Source organism: Drosophila navojoa, chromosome 2 (assembly GCF_054131105.1).
Source record: "Drosophila navojoa isolate 15081-1374.11 chromosome 2, UAZ_NAV_1.0, whole genome shotgun sequence".
In the NCBI taxonomy this organism is placed as follows: Eukaryota; Metazoa; Arthropoda; class Insecta; order Diptera; family Drosophilidae; genus Drosophila; species Drosophila navojoa.
This window is the reverse complement of record NC_142890.1, coordinates 19,737,573-19,756,992: the sequence shown is the minus strand read 5'-3', so window position 1 is coordinate 19,756,992 and position 19,420 is coordinate 19,737,573. Positions and strand designations below refer to the sequence as shown.

The window sequence follows — 19,420 nt, the reverse complement described above, 5'->3', positions numbered from 1 at the left end:
CATGATGCCAGGGCCATGGGGATATAACAGTTTATGGCTATGTTTACAGCATCCCCCACCCCCCTTGGACGCGAGGGCGTGTCGGTTGCGTAATTTATGAGCAGAGCAGAGTGCCAAATACCCATTGACATGTCGCCCGCAACCTTTCACTTCACGCACACAGATTGGCGTCGTGTGCGAAGAGCTAACCGAAGCAAGCCCACAGAAATGTTTCGCATAAGAGTGTGCATTAAAGTTTTATATGTCACTCATACGCCACGTTGCACTTTCCTGTTTCTGTCCAGCCGCAGAACATTTTACGAAGTGCTCTCTCAGACTCCGGCTTGCTGGCAGCTTTTACGCCATTTTTTATAATTTCAGCAAAATAAATAAATAAGGAAAGAGAAACTGCCAACAGCAGCGCGAGAAATGATAGGAAAAATGTTTACCAGCCACTTGACAGCGAAATGCGCATATCAGAAAACTTTTTTGTTAATTTAGTGGAAAATGGCATGTCATTACGAGCATTTATCTCGGGGCGGCCAGCTGCTCAGCGGGAAGCGAGACAGCGAGCGGGCGAATGAGCGAAAGAGTGGCATAAAAGGGTGCATAAACGTAGTTAGCAGCAACACGTGCCACTAAAAGGCGAGCATGCTGCTGGTATTGCCTCATGGGCAGACATAAAGCTGACATGGGCCATGATGTAAGCTGGATGGAGGACAGCTATAATACGCCAAATATGCAGCACAAAATGATAAAGGAAGCCAACATACAAAAAAAAATATATAAACTGACGATTTAGAAAAGGTGCGAAAGTATGTGGATATTAGGTAAGTGGAAAGTGCTGAACAGTGAAAGAATGCCAGTTAGACAACAGAAGGCCTCTCTCTCTTTCTATAAGTTTCTCTCTTTCTTTTACCCTCTCTCTCTCTCTCTCTCTCTCTCTCATTTTCATTCCCATTCTCACTCTCATTCTCATTCTCATTCTCACTCTCACTCTCACTCTCACTCTCACTCTCACTCTCACTCTCACTCTCACTCTCACTCTCACTCTCACTCTCACTCTCACTCTCACTCTCACTCTCACTCTCACTCTCACTCTCACTCTCACTCTCACTCTCACTCTCACTCTCACTCTCACTCTCACTCTCACTCTCACTCTCACTCTCACTCTCTCTCTCTCTCTCCCTCTCCCTCTCTAGCTCTCTGTCTCTTTCTCTCTCTGTCTCTCTCATTCTCACTCTCTCTGTCTGTCCCTGTTTCTCTGTCACTCTCTCTCTGTCACTCTCTCTCTCCGTCCCTCTCTCTCTCCGTCCCTCTCTCTTTCTCCCTCACTCTCTAACTCTTTCTGCTCCTGTTATCACTCAATCAGGCATAGAAAACTAACACAGCTAAAGGCTCAAGAGCGAAGTCTGGTATTAAGGGCCACTCTCCACCCTATATATAAAGGAGTCAGCTGGAGCGCTTTTTCAGTCTTCACTCTACCCGATGTCTGGATGGTCTGTCAGTTACTGTCAATTACTGTGTGTGTTAGGTAATAAAATAATATTAAATATGCTAAATAGAAATGTAATAATTTATGTATAAAAGTTATTTACATCAAATTTGTGTTAAAATAATGATCACAATTAATGATCATAGTGTTAAGCATCATTAAGTAAATAGTATGCAGTAATAGTATGCAGTAGTCATATTAAGAACTAGCCTCAAGCTGAGGATCATCAAGATTAGAATAACAAAACAAATAATGTGAATGATCATTATGTGTAGGTAATAAATATATGAAAAATTGTATAAGACTACATTATAGAAATATGTAAAAATATTTATGTAAAGTGGCAAAATTAAAATTAACAATAAATACACGCACATTAATATACACATAACATACTCTTGTGATGATATTGAGCTGAATTACGTTAGGCAAAGTAAAAGTAAATTACGAATCTGTTGCATAAAAAGCATTAAAAACACGCTCACGTTATACTCATATTTTTTGTAAATTTGTACAATAATTTCAAACTCAATAAAGCTCGCCCCTCGTTGGCTCCATTAGGCTTATTTTTGGCTGTTTTCTGTCAATTGCTGTATTTATTTAATTTGTGCCTCAGATGCTATTATATGTTTATTTTTAGCTTCATCAATATTCAGCAGCAACACGTGTGAATTGTTAATGCCATAAAGAGCAAGTATTTTGATACAGTTCAGTCGCAATTGAGCTACGTGTAGTACGGGTTGCTGCTGCTTGTTGCATATTTCCGTCAATTTGTGAAGACCTTGCTTCGATTACCTCAGCTGCGCTTCCCTCGCAGCTGGTGCTGTCTAGACAGATGAGGATGGGACCTGGCTTGGCTTTGGTGAATGGCTGGCACGAAGCTTTAAAAATGCTGCTGTCTAACGCATTTGTTATGTGGAATTGTGTGCGTCTCGAGCAGCCATTAATATGAGCGTTAAGAGTGGTGTTTGTCTAACTGGCAGCTGTTTATAAATGGAGGCTGTCATTATTCATAATGCTTTACATTTATTTATTTTTAATAGCGCGCACATACGCACTGTTGACACGACTACTTGGCGGCAATGCTGCGGCCGGAGCTGATTAACAGGACGCCCAGGTGCGGCCATAAATGCATGGCAAACACGTCACAACAAACAACAACAACAACAGCAATGTAAGCCAACATGGAGCTCGCTGTGCCTGACAGTTGGCAGCCTTACATTGTTTATTTTCCCATACGAGCGTTTACATATGATTATGCAGTCTCTCTAACAAGCGGCAAATGCCACGGCCCCACCTCACACACGGACACGCACCCATCCACCCACCCACCCACACTCACACACACACACACGCAGCCGCCGCCCACATGCAACTGTCGCGCTTCGGCCCAGCTCACGTGCGTGCTCCGCCTCACGCGCTGCCACATTTTCATTTTCAATTTTTCCTATGTCTCACGTTTTGTGTAACGTTTTACACGTGAGACGAGCAGAACACGCAGAGCGCAAGAAAAAATAAAAATATATAGCTAAAAGACGAAACAACAAAGAAAAGCAGAAAGTTTTTCACAAATAAAAAACCCAGAAAATTAATGTGCATATTTTCATGACAGTCGACAATTTGCATATCAAGTGCCCGCTGCAGACGCCTCGGCGCGGCTCGACTCGGCTAAACGAATATTTTCCAGTAAGCAACATTGGCTTTGGGGCAAACTTTTCATGCTAAGCTAACAAGTCACAAATACAATTTGAATCTTACTTCTGAAGCTATTGAATTTTTGATTGGAAGCCCTACATAAGGAGATTTCAAATGCATACACCCTCTCCATATAATACCATGAAAAGTATTTACATTGCAGTTCTATCAAATGTGTAATGCAACGCGTTTAAAAAATGTTCAAAGAAAGTGAAATGATATAATATTGCAAGCCAAATCGATAAAGTACATATAAAAAGTCAACAAATGAACTTCAAAAGACTCTAAAATGAACAACAAATAAATTAAAAATAAATAAAAAAAATTTTACTACCTCTTAAAAACCCTATTGTAATTGTTGCGCGAATGTATAACCCCTATTACATGGGATCATAAAAAATAAAATAAAATAAATCCAGTTAGTGAAGTTGGAAGGCATAGAAAACCCATTAGAAGTCACCCACATTGTGCTAGCTGGCTGAACAGCCTCGCTTTGTTTTAGTTAGTTAGCAAAGGTCAAAGCGCTGTTCCTTTTGTCCTTTTGGAACCCTTCAAAACAATGCTGTCATGCAGCACCCACACGAAATAACATTCAGCCGCCACGTGTCCAACTGCTTCTGGGCACGAAATGAATGAAATGAAAATACCACAAAAATTTGTTTTTAATTTCCAGTTTTTTATGTTTCTGTTTATATTATTCTTATATAATTCACATTGAGTGCTTAACACTGCAGCTGACTGGAAGAAAACTTGTTCATTTCTGGCGAATATAAAGAACTGCACAAAAAGTCAAAAAGTTGTACCAAACTTGGGGCAGTGCACAAAAATAAACTTAACAACACACAAATTAATGGAAACAAGCATTGAGAAATATGAGAAAACTATTCAAGAATCGTTAGCATTTGAATACGCTTTCGGAAATTATTAATTATATGTTTTTGAAAAGTTGCTATAAAAATAAAAAATATTAATATATATATTTATTTTTTAGTGACTGTAAAGAATTTTTATGAAAATAAGGTATCAGGACTATATAGGGCTTTTTTAAGTTAAAAAATAAAAATAAATAAAAAAATAAAATAAAACATTTAACTTATTTTTTTAAATAATAAGCCAAACACAACATAAAATTATATAAAAAAAAGAAATAAATAAAACAAAAAAACTAAAAACCAAAATATAGAAAATTTATTGTACTTGGAGATCCTCATATGAAATGACATAAATCTATATATATTGTATATATATAAGCAAATAACATTTTATAATTGACTATGAGGCATGCTCAAAGATTTTCGGTTCCATCAGCCAGCTCTACATAAATGTAGCATATTTAGTCACTTAATCACAATGCCCTCACTTAGAGCACGATTATAAGAATAATGCCCGAAGTCGTGCAAACATTTTGTTGGCAGACTTTTCGTGTTGCTTGCGAGGCAACGTCAAGCTGCAGCGCTGACCGAGTTAAGGCCACAGTTCGCCCACTTTGTATGGCAACTTTATTTACTTACATTCGGCATACAGTCGACGCGCACAGCAGCCACACAGGAGCGGAAACAACAGCAGCATGCTTCACCAGCTACAACAGATGTACAGAAGCCGAGGCATGGAAAAATAACAACATGCAACGGCAGCAGCTGAAATGAGACAACATTGGAGCCTAACGAGGCAGCCATGGCTGGCTACAAGGAGCCACCGAGTGCTCCAGCCAAACGCAGCCGGCTCGTCCTTGCCTTGGCGCTTTATAATTTTACGTTGCATAATTTTGGGCACGGTTTTCGCATACAAATCATACGGCAGAGAGCTAGCTGGCAGCTCGTTGACTTAATTTGTATGTCACTGGCCAAACACAATTGCCACACCCACCCGAGCACTGCCGCCTCGCATTCCAGCATTTTCGTTGGCCAATTATGCGTGGCAATAAAATACATATAGAATATATTTGTATATAAAAATAAAATTTAAAAAATAAATAAATAATATATTAAGTTCATGTTCTGATTGCTCTCTACTGTGCGTATGTGTGTGCGTGCTTGAGTGTGTATTTACTAGTGTTTCAGTGCTCGTACGTAGTTGCTCTTGTGAAATATTTGTGCTTTTCAAGTGCCCGCAGCTGCGTTGGAACTGCTTGGCTTGGAATTTTATAGCTACATTTAATTATTTTTAACAAATATGTTTAGCAAAAATTTCAGCATATAGAACAAAAAATGTCACACAAGTGAAATTGTTGGTAGTGCATGCCCGGCTAGGGAATATTTATATGCTCTGTTATGGCATGTATAGAAAGTAACGCACACACACGCACACACACACATATGCTCACAGGAGTTGCGCTTGACCTGCGCTCATAAGTTTTACTATGCGAATTTAATTATGTTCTGGATATATTTCCTGAATGCACTTTAAGAGTGAAAACTCACAGCTACTAGCTGAAAAGAATTTGTTTGAAAATTGAGTAGAATTTAGCGAGCTCTAAAATGCGCCAGAGAAAGGAACTCGAACTCGTTTTGTGGGTATCCCAACTCTATATGCGAATAAGCTTTACTAGCAATTTCTATTTGTGGGGCGATTCAAATAGCAATTTTCTAGTTAAAAATATAATTTCATTTAAAGCCATCAACAGCTGCAATCTGCTGAGTCGCTTAAACACCTGCCACATCACTTGCACACGTCCAACAAATGCCTTCACGCAGAGTAAAGGGAGAACAACAAAAATAATATATAAAACAATGAGAAAAAAATTACATTTAGCAGCAGCAACTACATAGGTGTGCCTGTGTAATGTGGCTTGAGCAGACTCAGCTGTAGAGCAATTCACACGAACCCAACCCATGCGGTGCTGGGACAAAACCTACTCTCATAGAGCAGCACATATAAACCTTCGGGGCTTTGCTTGTCCCTTGCGCTGTGCCTCGGCGCATTTGTTGTGGTTGTTGTTGTTGTTGTTGTTGGTTGTTGGTTGTTGTCGTGGTCGTTGTTGGCCGTTGTTATCTCTGCGCACAGGGACAAAGGCATTTGGCTTAAGTGTGACAGTAGCATATTCTGTTTTAGTACCAGTTAAGTTAAGCAACAAAAAAGGAAAATAAATAAATAAAAAAAATTAAATAAAGAAGAAGCAGCTACTTGAGCGAACATTTCACCTTCGCTGCAATGTATGCAATGGAAAAGCTTGGGCTGAGACGGCAAGCTTAAAGATTCGAGCTGAAGACACGAGCAGGGGACGTAGGACCGGCGGCAGGCACACGCGCGAAAAGCAAATCACAGTTGGCCATTCAAATGCTGGTCATTATCATGGGGCATGCAACCTCAACGCAAATAAACAACAAGAACAACAACAACAACAGCAGCAGCAGGAGTAGCAACAGCAGCAGGAGTAGCAATGACAATGCGACGCGCTGATAAAATGCAATTTTGCTTGGCATTGAGCACGCGTCGGGAGCGTCGCCAGTAAGCTAGCAGATAATTGCATTTAGACGCAATTCTTGCCACGCCTTCTTAGCCTCTTACCACCGCCTACACACTGCCACACGCCACACACCGCACGCCGCACGCTCGCCTTGAGTGCCTCCCACAGAGCGCCCCGCACTTAATCAAATTGAGCGCTCGACAAATGTCAGTGAACCTTGAAAGTGAGCGCAGAAAAAAAAAAACGAAAGGAATAATAATAATACAAATAATAAAAGAGAGATACATAAAAGGGGAGAAAGTGTATTATTTGCCACACTTGTGGCATTAAGTTCAAGAACAACGCGTCCAAATGAACTTGATGATGGCCAGGACATTCGCCTGGCAACACACACACACACTCACACGCGCACTCACACACGCGCACTCAAATCAAACAAATCAGATGCTGAAGCCATGAAGGAGAATGCATGTGATACCCTGCATATTGACTGCGGCTAACCTAAGATTTTCAATTCGGATAAGCTTCCAGAATTCTTAACATGCATTTGCAGCCAAGCTGAAGAGCACTGGAGTAAAGTGTAGAATTTGCGAGAAGTCAAAGACTCGTTTTTTTGCTCACTCACGAAAGTGAAATGAGAATATTGGCTTTGTGCATGTCCGTGTTGTTTAATTTTGCTCGGCTCATTCCAATCCACTGGGAGCATCGCTGAAGGAAACCGAGTATGAACGACAACGACATCACGTACGACACACAGTGGCCAGAGAAATTAGTTGAAGTAATGAAGTGCCTGCAAGTGAGCAGAGACAATTGGATTGAAATTGAAGCTTAACTCGGCAACAGCTGGCAACAGCTTTCAACCTCTTTGGCTCTTGCCTTTGCGAGGAGTATCAGCTGTGGTTGTGGCTGCGTAGCTGCGTGGCGTCTCACCATGGCTCTGACCTGCTGTTTCACGCGCTCAAATTTACATTTCCTTCTGTTACAGACCATAAAATAATTTGTTTAATTCCATTAGTTTGCCAGGGCTACGTGCGCGGCATTAAAATGCCAGACCAGACCAGACCAGCACACAGTGTCCACTGCGATGAATGCTGATGATGATGATGATGATGATCATCACGGGCACAGCGTGGAGCAGAAGGGGCATTCCTCTGCCATGGAGCTCTGCGAAATTGGTGCCAATTAGAGGCGCCTTGTCCACACCATGGGACGTCTTGTCAGCGCCAGACAAAACAACGCCTTGCATCAAGCTGCGTAAATCAAATGTTTTGTTTTGTTTTCTTTCACATTTTTCAACTCTACTTTCCCTTCTACTATCGCTCTCTCGCTCTATCTTCTCTTTCATTCTGCTGGCGCACTGGGTCCCTTATCACATTTATGCGCAAGGAGCGGTATTTTGATATATGCATACTATATTTATATATGCATTTGTCTAATGAATTTTTAATGCACTTTAGCCTTGCTCTTTCTCTCTCTTTCTGTCTCTCTCTCTCTCTCTCTCCCCCTGTCAACTGGCTGACACTCGCCGAGGGTCAGACGAATAGCATTGGGTGCGCCTTGGGCCACTGCGATTTGCTTCCAGCTGACACAATGTTATATAAGAAAAATATATACATATATGCGCATTCACAACGTTGTACCAGGGTCATGCCAGTGACAATTTATTAACGTATCCTTTAGCCTGTCCAATTAATGCTTCTACTAATTTATACTCATGGCATTAATTATAAATATTTATAAATATTTCATGTATATATTCTGTAATATTTTGCAGAAATCTGTCATCATTAAATGAACTTCTCTGAACTGAACCATAGTTATATAACTCTTCTCAAGATTCATAAATAGTATTACTAACGACTCAATCCATTACTTCCAATTATGCTCTTACGTCCAGTGAAATTTCTAGAAATTCTTAATGCTATTTGCTGCAGCTGCTCATTTGACCCACCTAGATACGTAAGACTCCTGCTACTCTGCGTAATATGCACTCGTAATTGATAAGCTGGTTGACTTAATGGCTGACGCTGGGTGAGCCAATTATTTTGCCCTGCAGAAACCTAAATGGCAACGCATTCCATTATCATTAGCATCGGTGTGGCGCGCTGCTTGGCCAGGTGAATGTTTCGATTCTACCTAGTTTTATGAGAAATAGCTGTGCCCAGCTGACATGCCCTATTTTTGCAGAAATTTCCCTGCACCTGTCTGTGTGTGTGTGTGTGTGTGAACTAACTATGAAAAATGCCAGACTCCATCGCAAGACCGGGTCACTTAGTTTCCGCGTGTGTGTTGGTCCGACCGCGTGTTTGTGTGTAACTCTGTGTGCGCGTGTGTGTGTGTGTGTGAGATTGTGTGCTGTGGTGCATTTTATCAGTTTTCACTTTTCACGTCTTTCGCTGGTTCTATCGATTTTCCCGTGTTAAACCGTCGCCATTTTTAATGGCTTTCATTACTTGCGTTCTGCATCTTTTCTATCTATCTCTTTCACACACACTCTCTCTCTCTCATTCTCTGTTTCTTCTGTTGAACAGCTGCGTGAGTTGATTAACTGTCGCGACGTTATCCTTTGGGCCAACTCCTTCACTCCATGTCAACTTCAATTCATCGTGAATTTAATTATGAGTGCCTGAATTCATCGTGAGCTTCATTATGAGTCTTGTGAATGCTTCGCGCATAATTTTAATTAATTATAAAAAATACTTGAAGATACATATATATATATATATATATGTATTTTATTATATATGTATAAACACATACATATTAAGGTATAGCTGACTTACTCCTTGAAGAGCTGAACCTCGAAGGCTACGCCGCAAAAGGTTAAGGCTGAATTTGATAGCTGCTGTTGTTGTTAGGCTATAGAGCAAAAGTTGCGAAGGTCAAGTAAACACTTTTAAGTTAATTTCAAATCAAAAGATGTTAACCAATACGTATATGAATATAAAATATGAATCAAAGGGCTATAGAAAATATTATCTAAACATTTATTGAATTATCAGGTTATTTACTTTTTATTAGTTATTAATTATTATATATTGTTATTAATTATTATCGAAATATACCCAATATTCAATTATCAAAAACGATTGCCTAGATCGACAATATATTTTACGTGCTTTCGAATATTGAGCCACTTCTAAGTGGAAAGTTTCTCTATTTCCTCTACATATTTATAAGGCCAACCTCGTAGCTATTCTGAGCGCAGTTTATTGGCAAAACACAGTCGATTAATAATTTACAATCATTCACAATGCATGGCAGTAGAGCACAGCGTATTACGCATACGCCGCATATAACAATAAACCGCCGCTGTGGCCATTAAAGTTCAGGTAGACCACACATGAGACACGTGAGCAAACCTTACCAATATCCTGACTCTGAAATCTAGGAAGCGCAGTCTAACTAACCAGCTGGCTGGCTGGCTGCTTGACTGGTTGGCTGTGTGGATGAGGTGTAGCCGAAGGCATCCATCATTAAATATTTACACTTTCATAAATGTGTGAGTGCATTCAGGTTGTTAAATATTTTATGATGATTCTGACTTTGTAGACACTCAAAGAGACAAAGCGCACGAGCAGAAAGCGCACCAATGCCAAAGCCCGAAATAAAAACGGTAAATATATATATATATATAATACGAGTATGTTCTACTAGTATATAAAGCAAACAGCGTGAAAAGCCATGCAAGCGTGAAAATCGCAGTTAAAAGCTTGCAAAGCACTGGCAATCTGTTTTTCCTTTGCCATTGCAGGTGCTTTCACTCATTTAATTCTTATTACTGTTTTTTTTTTTTTTTTTTTATACTGTCCCCGTTTATAACTGAAATTCGGAAAAGTGCCCGAAGCTCCGCTGTACTTAGGACTCGTAATTGTTGTGCGGTTAACGGACATCAAATAATCCAAATGGACACGGGTCCGCACTGCGGTCAGAAAGCTGTCCCTTTTTCCCCTGCAAATTAATGCCGCGAGTTTATTGAACCAGAACATTTAATGAAAGGCCGGACTGACACAGCGAGGTCATAGCTCAACCAAATTTCAAATTATGAATTTTTATTTTGTATACAAATGTATATGTTTATATATTTTTATATACAATTCAACGTAATCGAGCTTTCATTAAACATAAATGAAATATTCAAAAATGCATAAATCTTGATATTATTCGCAATAAATTTTTAATTGATAGTTAAATAGAAATGTTCTTAAATTTGAGTTCATTTAAAACTCAATTTGATTTCAATTTCGATTCGAGTTTTTCGCGCCTCAGCTCATTATGCAGACACACATTGTGACGAGCTTAAAGATAATTGATAGTAAAACAAATTTAAATGCAACAAATAATTTATGTAAAGCGCACAACATTCAACTGAGCTAATTACTCTGCTACTCTCGATTGATATATTCCAATTTAATCACGTGAAACAAGTGCGCATAAATCACATCCAGTATGTTTTTTTATTTTATTTATCCAGTGGCTCGGTCCATAGCATTGCACGCAAGCACAATAAATGGATTTCTATGAAGGCGAGCTCAATAAATATGTATTTGGGCTAGGCTCGAATGTTTGACGCTTGACCCTACGATGTTCAATGAACAAAGTAATTTCAAAAGAATTAATTCGATTATGTAATCAGTATTTTCTCATTTAATTATAGTTTTCTGGGTTTTTCCGTACAGCAATTGTCAGCTAAGCATATATTTTTCTTTATATAGACTGTGATACTTTAAGAATTGCATTCTCAGCTATAGAGATAAATGCATTAGTAATGATACACGGCGACGAAGTGAAATATTTATCTGAATGCATATTAATTAATGACCATTTGGCCTATTAAATGTTGCAGCCATTAAATGCATTCAAAGTTTCATTTGGCTGATCGGGCAGTTAGCACCCTCGACGGGCCGGCGGTCAAGTAATTTTTCATTTTTAATGTATGCAGTACAATTAATTATAGCGGCGCAATTATAGTCACAGCCCATAGCAAAAATGTATACACAGAGCATTTTCCACAAATTTTGGAAGCCGTAAAAGCCGGCAGCAAATAACGAATACAAATGTAAACGTAATACGCGCAATAATTTACAACTGGGACACACACACACACGCACACACTGGCATACACATACTCGTGTTTTTTGGATATGTGGAGTGTCACATGTGTTAATTCAGATATACACGCCACAGAGTACAAGAAGCGGGGCGAGCGACGCCCACAATGCGTCAAATGTGGCGTATACGTAATATACAATTAAACACACATTGTGACAGGACCCTGGCCAACTCAAACATCAACACACGCACACACACACGCACGGTATGCTGCGGCTTTTGTTCATTTTCGTGTTATCCTTTCATTGGCTTGTAATATATACATATATATACGAGAGAAGACACCGAGGATACTTGGACGGGACTTGAACGCGCTCGTGCGTTCGCCTAATTGAATGTAAGCAAACCAATATAAAACTGCGCTAAAAGGCAACATTAAGCAGCGGGACCAACACGTCTCATTGGCAAATTACCGCCGAGCATTGCCTACGTAGAGCCTGGCTTTATCCTTCAGCCGGCTATACATCTGATGCCGCTGCTGCTCCCACAGCGAAATCGTTTGCCAAGACGCTGCCATTGCGAAATTGCGCAATAAAATTGCATTGTCTGTATTTTTAGTTTCAGTTGCCTGCCTTCGCATATAATGTTAATGTTTAGCTTAACACACACACACACACACACACACACACACGCACTCTTGTATTCGTGTTGTCTGGAGAAAGTTAAATGAAAATTTCATGGCTATTCGCAGTCCCATTTTAGCCTCCACGGACGACAGTCGGTGCTAATCAAATCTGAATCTGAGCACGGCTCCGTCTTGTCGAACTTTGCAAATCTTTACGTGCAGTTTACCGTATTTTCCAGCTTTTGCTACCGCCTCCAAGTTTTTGGCAAATATATAAGGAAGTTTGTCTTTCACTTCTAGCTTGTGGCCAATAAGGCCTAGTAATTTATGATTAATATTTTCCAACTTTTATTCGGAGAAGGTTGAGTACTTTAATATCTAGTAATACAAACTGTTTACACTATTTAATATATTATCCAAATTATAATTTATTCTTAATAAAAAATAAAAATAAAAAAGTTTAAAAATCAAAAAGGAAAATCTTGTTACAAATAATTTCCTTTTTCAGTTTTAGTTGAAAAAAAAAATCATTAAAAATAATATTTAGTTTAAAAAAAAATTCTTAAGACATTTTGAGTTAAATAATTATTATTATTATTTTGTTGTTTTTTTTTTTAATATTCATTGTATAGTTAAAACCTTATAAAAAATATGAGTTTAAAAAAATATATTCAAATTAATTAATATATATATATATATATATATAATACAAAGAAAAGTTGTTTAATTCGTGTTTTAATTATCATAAGAGAACAAAACCAAAATTTATTGGTTGGAATAAAAAATGCTAAATAATTTTAATAAAATATAATAAAAATAAAACATATATACATATTATAAAATAAGTATATTTTAAAATAAATATAACAAAAATAAAATATATACATTTTATTAACTATAAATGTATTTTATTATTTAACACAAAATTTGAATAGGTATTTAAAAATACTTATGTAAGCCCAAAAACAAATGTATATAAATTTGATAAAACCTCATAAGATTTTCAAGAGCCATTCATAAGAATTGTAATGCTCGCACTAAGCAATTCACAGAGCATACTAACTTTATTTAATGGACTTGAACCACATCAGCCGACAAAACTTTTGTTAATTACCAAAAGAGTGAAAAGCTTGACAACCGCAAATTAGGATCTAAACTTTTGCCGCACATTTCAATAGAGAGCAAATTGGGTCTAAAGTCGACTTCAAAGAACTTAATTATAATTGAAATTGAAACTCACTCGGTTAACAATTAGCATCGAATGCGAGAATGTCAAATTTCGAATTGCAATTAAAATTTCACTCGTGCAATGCGCGACAGTTTATTAATTTCCAATGTTGTGTTAATTATGCACCTTAAATAGCCACTTAATATTTTATGCGTTTCTTTATAAAGATATCATTGAATGTGCTTTACTTGTACATTATTATTTATTCAGATATGGTTTGCGGTGCTTCGATCGCTGATGTTGATAATATGCAAATGGCACAACAAGTCGGCAACGACTGATTTCAAACTTTCAAAAATTCGAATTCACTGCGACGAGTGCAACGAAACGAACGAAGCGAACAGAAACGAGCGGCGAACGAGTATGAGGACACAGAAACAGACACACAGACACACACACAGACACTGACACGAACACGTACATGGACAGGGACACTGTGAGCGCAGCGCCTCGTCCTCAAACTGTTGCCTGATGGCGCTGCATCAGCGACTGCTGCGTGCTGCGTTCGTTGCGAAACTGTTTTTTGTTTCTTGGTTTCTTTGGTCTTTTTCGTCTTCGCAGCGCTTTGTGGTTCGCCGTTGACTTCCTGCGCACAAGTTCGAGTTGCAACTCGGTTCGGCTTCGGCTTAGGGTGGTAAACACAACATGCGTGCGGTACACATGGCAACCGTTCCTTTCAGCCGCTTGGGGCACGGCCGAGATGACGTAAGTGCTTGGCCAAAACGCCACTTGTTGGCATGTTGTTGTTGTTGTTGCTGCTGCTGTTGCTGTTGCTGTTGTGGTATCTATATGTAGCTGCTGTTAAAGTATTGCAAACTTTCCATTCTGGCAAGTTGGCCTAATAAAAATGTAAAGTTAGCCAAATACATAAGTGCCACACAATTTGCCATAACTTTTTTTTGTAGTTTATCAACTTTTTAGTTACTCGAGAACTTGAAACACAAAACTTTAGTTTTTGACAACTGCCAAAATGTTCTACAAGACTTTTACAAGGCTCGCATAAGAATCTCAGCTTGCAAGCACTTAAATCAAAGTAACTTTAATAACGATTCCTATATTTTTAATATTTTTTAGACTAACTCTTAAATTAAATTGTAATTTATATAATTTAAAATTTTTTAATAATTTAAGCAATTTATTTTTATATACATATATAAATTACATAGAAAGTTCAATTGAATTTAAAACTCGTATATATTTAATGAAATTAGAAACTAGAAAGTTAAGCTAGTTTGATTTCATTTAAAATTAAAAAAAAAAAAAAAAAAAATCATTTTTATTTTTCTTTTTTAAGCAAAAATTGATATACATTTGTAGTATATAGAAAATAAAATAAATATGATTTTATAAATATAATTCAAATTGTTATATATTTAAGAATTGTCGGATTTAATTTTAATTAACATTATTTAAAGTATTTTTTAGGTATTTTCTTTTTTATTTAAGCAAAAAACTATACTTTAAAAACTGATATATATATTTATATTACATGAGAAATTATACTTAATATTATTTTGTATGATTTAGGTAAATAAATAGAGCATTCGTTTATATTATATAGAGATATAAATCTATATACTCTTTAGATGGAGTTAATTATTCCCTTTATTTACTCGAATGCCATCTCAAGCTGTTACCCATTCATAAGTGAATATATAAGCCAAATTGCGATGTATCTCCTACACGTGGCTTGGTCCAAATGCCAAGGAGCCAGCCAAACCGAGTCGAACCGGAACGATCACAATACAACACGCGACCAACTGAATCCTTTTACCACCAGTTGGTCGACATCGAGCGCGAACCAGTTTGAAGTCGTAAATGCGTTTCGTGGCTGATGGCAACATTTATGCCGGCTGGCGTATGAGTAGTGTGGCCAGCTGGACGAGAGTTAGATAACCAATCAGATTTCGCATTAATTATTATGCTTAACCCTTGTTAAGCTGCAGCAAGCAGCCAAAGATGCGCTCGCATTGTGTAACATTTCAATTAGCCACAAGTATACGATTTCCTTTCCCAATTAAACTAAACTAAAGTTTCCAATCGGTAATTTAGTTACGATTAACAGCAGCTTTAGCAATTAGTGGCTTTTGAGTTCGAGATGATTTGCTCGCACTGCACAGAAAAAGACACAGGGAGTTGGGTCAAACACCTCTCTGCTGCTCCATATCAGGTTACGCCGCAGCTCGTCAAGTTATTAACCTCAAACAGAGCTGCAAGAGACAGGGAGAGAGAGAGAGAGAGAGAGAGAGAAGCTGTACGCAGTGCCTTACTTGAGGCAGTTCTATTGATTCAACGAATCGAAGCACTCGCCGCTAATGTGAAACCCAGGAAACTCTCGCATCTCGAACAGCGCTACTAAGCTGGGAGTAACTCAAGATCAAAGGATGATCATTACACTGATCAGTGGACAAAGCGGCCGGACGAGCCGCAAAATATATTATCTCTGCTTCCGATCTGTCTGACAAATTATTTTTATACCAATTTTTTTTCCAGCTTCCTGACAAACGGCAGGAAGAGTCAATTACGCTAGGGATCTGCATCTCCTGGCTGACCGGAGACCGAAAGCAACAGATGGGCCCAGTCGAGATCATTAACCATCTCAAGTTACGCCAGACAGCTCAGCACCTCTACCATCTTATGAGCAGCAAACTTCTTTTTTTTTCTCCCTTTCAATTTTTATTCTCATCCCGAAGAGAATTGAATTGAGTGTGATGCCGTGGGTGGCAAAGGGTCTAAGCTTTGTTGCAGGTGCAGCAAGGATATCGAATAGCTGTCAATGCTAGACAACTAAGATTTCCATTTCATTTATATATCTAATTTAAACGATTCTGGATAAAAATCACACAAAATGTAAAGCACCATTTCTATAGAATTCGTTTGAATTTGTATGACTGTAGAAGGAAGTTGTTGCCAATTGAGACAAAGGAAATTTGTGTTAACAATGCTCGCAACTTGTTCAAATTTACATGCGATTTGTGTGCTAGACGCCAATCGAATTTAAAATACATTTTAACACTAGACAGACCCATGCGAATATATACATATATATTTATTTTAAAAATTTATTTTTACCTATTTCATTTGAGTTTAATTATCTGCTAAAAGTGTGTTAATTATCTATTATATAAGATTATAAGTATTTTTTTATGAGTATATAAGTATGTGTTTGTATACAAAAATAACTATTTAAAAATTAATTTCTTCAATTCATTTTAAAATTCGATTCTCCCTCTGTTTGCCTCTATCTTTACCTCTCCCTCTGCACTCTCTCCCTCTCTTACTGCATTCCTCAATTCATCCCATACGAACATAGTTGTATATATCCTCAAACTGTCAAGCTCTAACAAAGTAAATAAAACGTCTCATCAATTTATAATAATTGTAAGTTTTAATTTCTAGTAAATCTCCACCAATATCAATTCTAGCCCAATTCCCACCCAAACGGCTTTCTGGTGTTATATAAACTATCCTCTGGCAAAATGGGCAAATAGGCTATGGACTATGTGGCGATTGCATACGTCAGAGACGGACGGCGCACGCGCTGCTCGCCTCATTTGCGATGCGACGCAGGCGTGACGACGATGATGCGCAGAATTTATGGGATGTATGTGACTAAACCGGCTGGGAGTTCAGGCGGACAGGCGAGAATTGGGCGTGCGAACCGCGCTTAGCTTACCTGTTGAGCATGACAATTGTGGGGCATCGATGACGATTATGATGGCACTAAGTGCTGGAGCAAAGTGCTGCCAATTAGTTAACTGTGGGTGCCTACGTGCGGCGCTGGTCATTGGCCATGCCGGAAGACCGGGTACAAGCCAAGAGGCACAGCCCTGCGGAGCCAATTTGTCAGGAAGTGTTTGCCCTTTATTTCATATTTTGTTGTTTTTGTTGTTTTTTTCCGTTGTTGTCGATTTTGTGGGTTCAGCGCTCAGCTTTTGCACTTGAAACCCAAATTGCGCAATTCCCAAAATAACTGCGCACCCAACTTAAATGCGAGCCGGCTCAATATAGGCTGGGTTATTTTTTATATTTTTGGGTGGTGGCAACTGCGAAAGTACCGCTAAGCGCGCTCCACCAAAGTGCGCAAGTGGGTTGCAAAACCCGCCCGTGACGTCATCTGGATTGCGTTGCTTTATTTTTGATTTCGGGTTTTTGTGCCATAAATATGCATCCGGCGGGATATTTAAACGCGAGCTTAAAATGATGAACTCTCCAGGCTTTGGTGACGACTTTAGAAGTTATTAAAAACAGTATCAAAATAAATATCCGTTACATTTTGTTAATGGGCTGAAAATCTAAATTTAATACGGAAAAAACAATTAATTGATAGCGTAACATACTGACAAGGTTTACTATAAAATTATAGCAAATAAAAAACATATATATATATAAAATATATATACAAATATAAATATCTTTAAAAATACCAGGAAGGAATTCCTGAATATTTTCAATATATTTTTAGCCGGGGATTTAAGAAATCATTATCCTAAACTTAAAACAAAAAAACATTTAATGAAAATTAAATAAAGCCAATATTCTCTATTCGAATTGTGAATGAGTATAAAAATCTATATTAAAGAACACAGACTTAAAAAAACAAGAAAATATGTTCCACTTTGCAAATTAAATAGTAGTAAATTGATTAGTGACCGTAATTACTGGAAACGAAATTCCAATTTCAGTCAGTCATATATGTATATGCTATCCGACAAGTTCAGTACATTATCAAAAATTTGTGGGCATGGATCCACGGTTTCTGCTACTTTTGCTAATCTGGCTGCCAACAGTTTGTGGCAAACAATACAAAACAAAAATCACTAAACGAACGCGTGTTGAGGATCGTCTATGGTCTGGAATGCAAGGCAATACGGGCCAAAATCAAGGTGGATTTTTGGTGCAAGTTCGCAATTCCGGACCAGCAGTAACTGTGTGTGGTGGCGCATACATTAGACCGTTAATTGTGCTATCGTCCGCCAGTTGCGTAACACCGTTTCGATACCAATCGTCGGGCTCTTACGTTGCGACAACTACATTTTTGGAAAGAAAACATTTTTATTTTTCCGCGATAGAGACGATGGTTATTCCAGAGGAATATGAGTTCCAAAGGCCGAACTATGACCTTGCGATAATAAAAATAGAACTACCTCTAGCCGGCCTCTTGACTGAGTTTATAAAGATCGCCTCAAAAGCACCATTGGATTATGAGTTTATGTATGCATATGGCTGGGGCTATGATAAAATGCAGGTACGGCCACCTACAGAGATGGCGCTATCTACGCCTTTGCAGAAAATAAGCAGAGATGTCTGTCTTAGTCTCCTCGGTGAAAATCAGTATTTGTTGGGAGAAACATCAGCTTGCGCATACCAGCCGGAAAACATATTGGACTGCGTTTACGAGGCCGGCAGTCCAGTAACTTATGAGAATAAGCTCGTTGGAATCATATCCACTGGTTTTACCTGTATGAATACATCGGATCCCGCGGTATATACGGACTTGGTTCCATTAAATGAATATATTAAAATTGAATTAGAAACGCCGTTTTTTCAAGGCAAAACACATAAATATTCATGAGAAACACAATTACTTCGAGAGGAAAAAGTAAATCGAATACACAAAGACTTATGCAGAGCAAGCCCAAAACTAGATGCAAGTAAAAATAAACGATTAAAAAATTGTAATACTAAACTAAACTCAGCCGCCTTGAAAATTATTAAAAACAGAAACAACAAATTTGGTTTATAGATTCAAAAAAAAAAAAAAAACACAAATTGCAAATTGTATGTAATGTTTGGAAACAATAAATGTCAAATTGAAATAATGCAGTGGTAAACATAAATTCTTTTTCAAATATCACGTTTACATGCGAATAGCTGCGGGTAAGCTAACAGATGCATCCGTCACGATTTAATCAGCTACTATATCGACAGGCCACCACA

At 38.1% G+C, this 19,420-nt stretch overlaps 1 protein-coding gene across 2 annotated transcripts in view; it reads right to left on the bottom strand.

Moving 5' to 3' along the window:
* Window positions 1-17,708, bottom strand: part of LOC108654720 (uncharacterized) — a 55,587-nt gene extending 37,879 nt beyond the window's left edge. The window contains exon 1 of one of the 2 annotated variants that reach the window (XM_089256377.1): window positions 17,157-17,708. The gene's annotated coding sequence lies outside the window, so the exon portion shown is untranslated. Of the gene's footprint in view, window positions 1-13,492; window positions 14,233-17,156 lie in introns of those variants that run through there. The other variant, XM_018106235.3, reaches the window with a different exon arrangement.
* Between the last annotated feature and the right edge of the window lie 1,712 nt (window positions 17,709-19,420).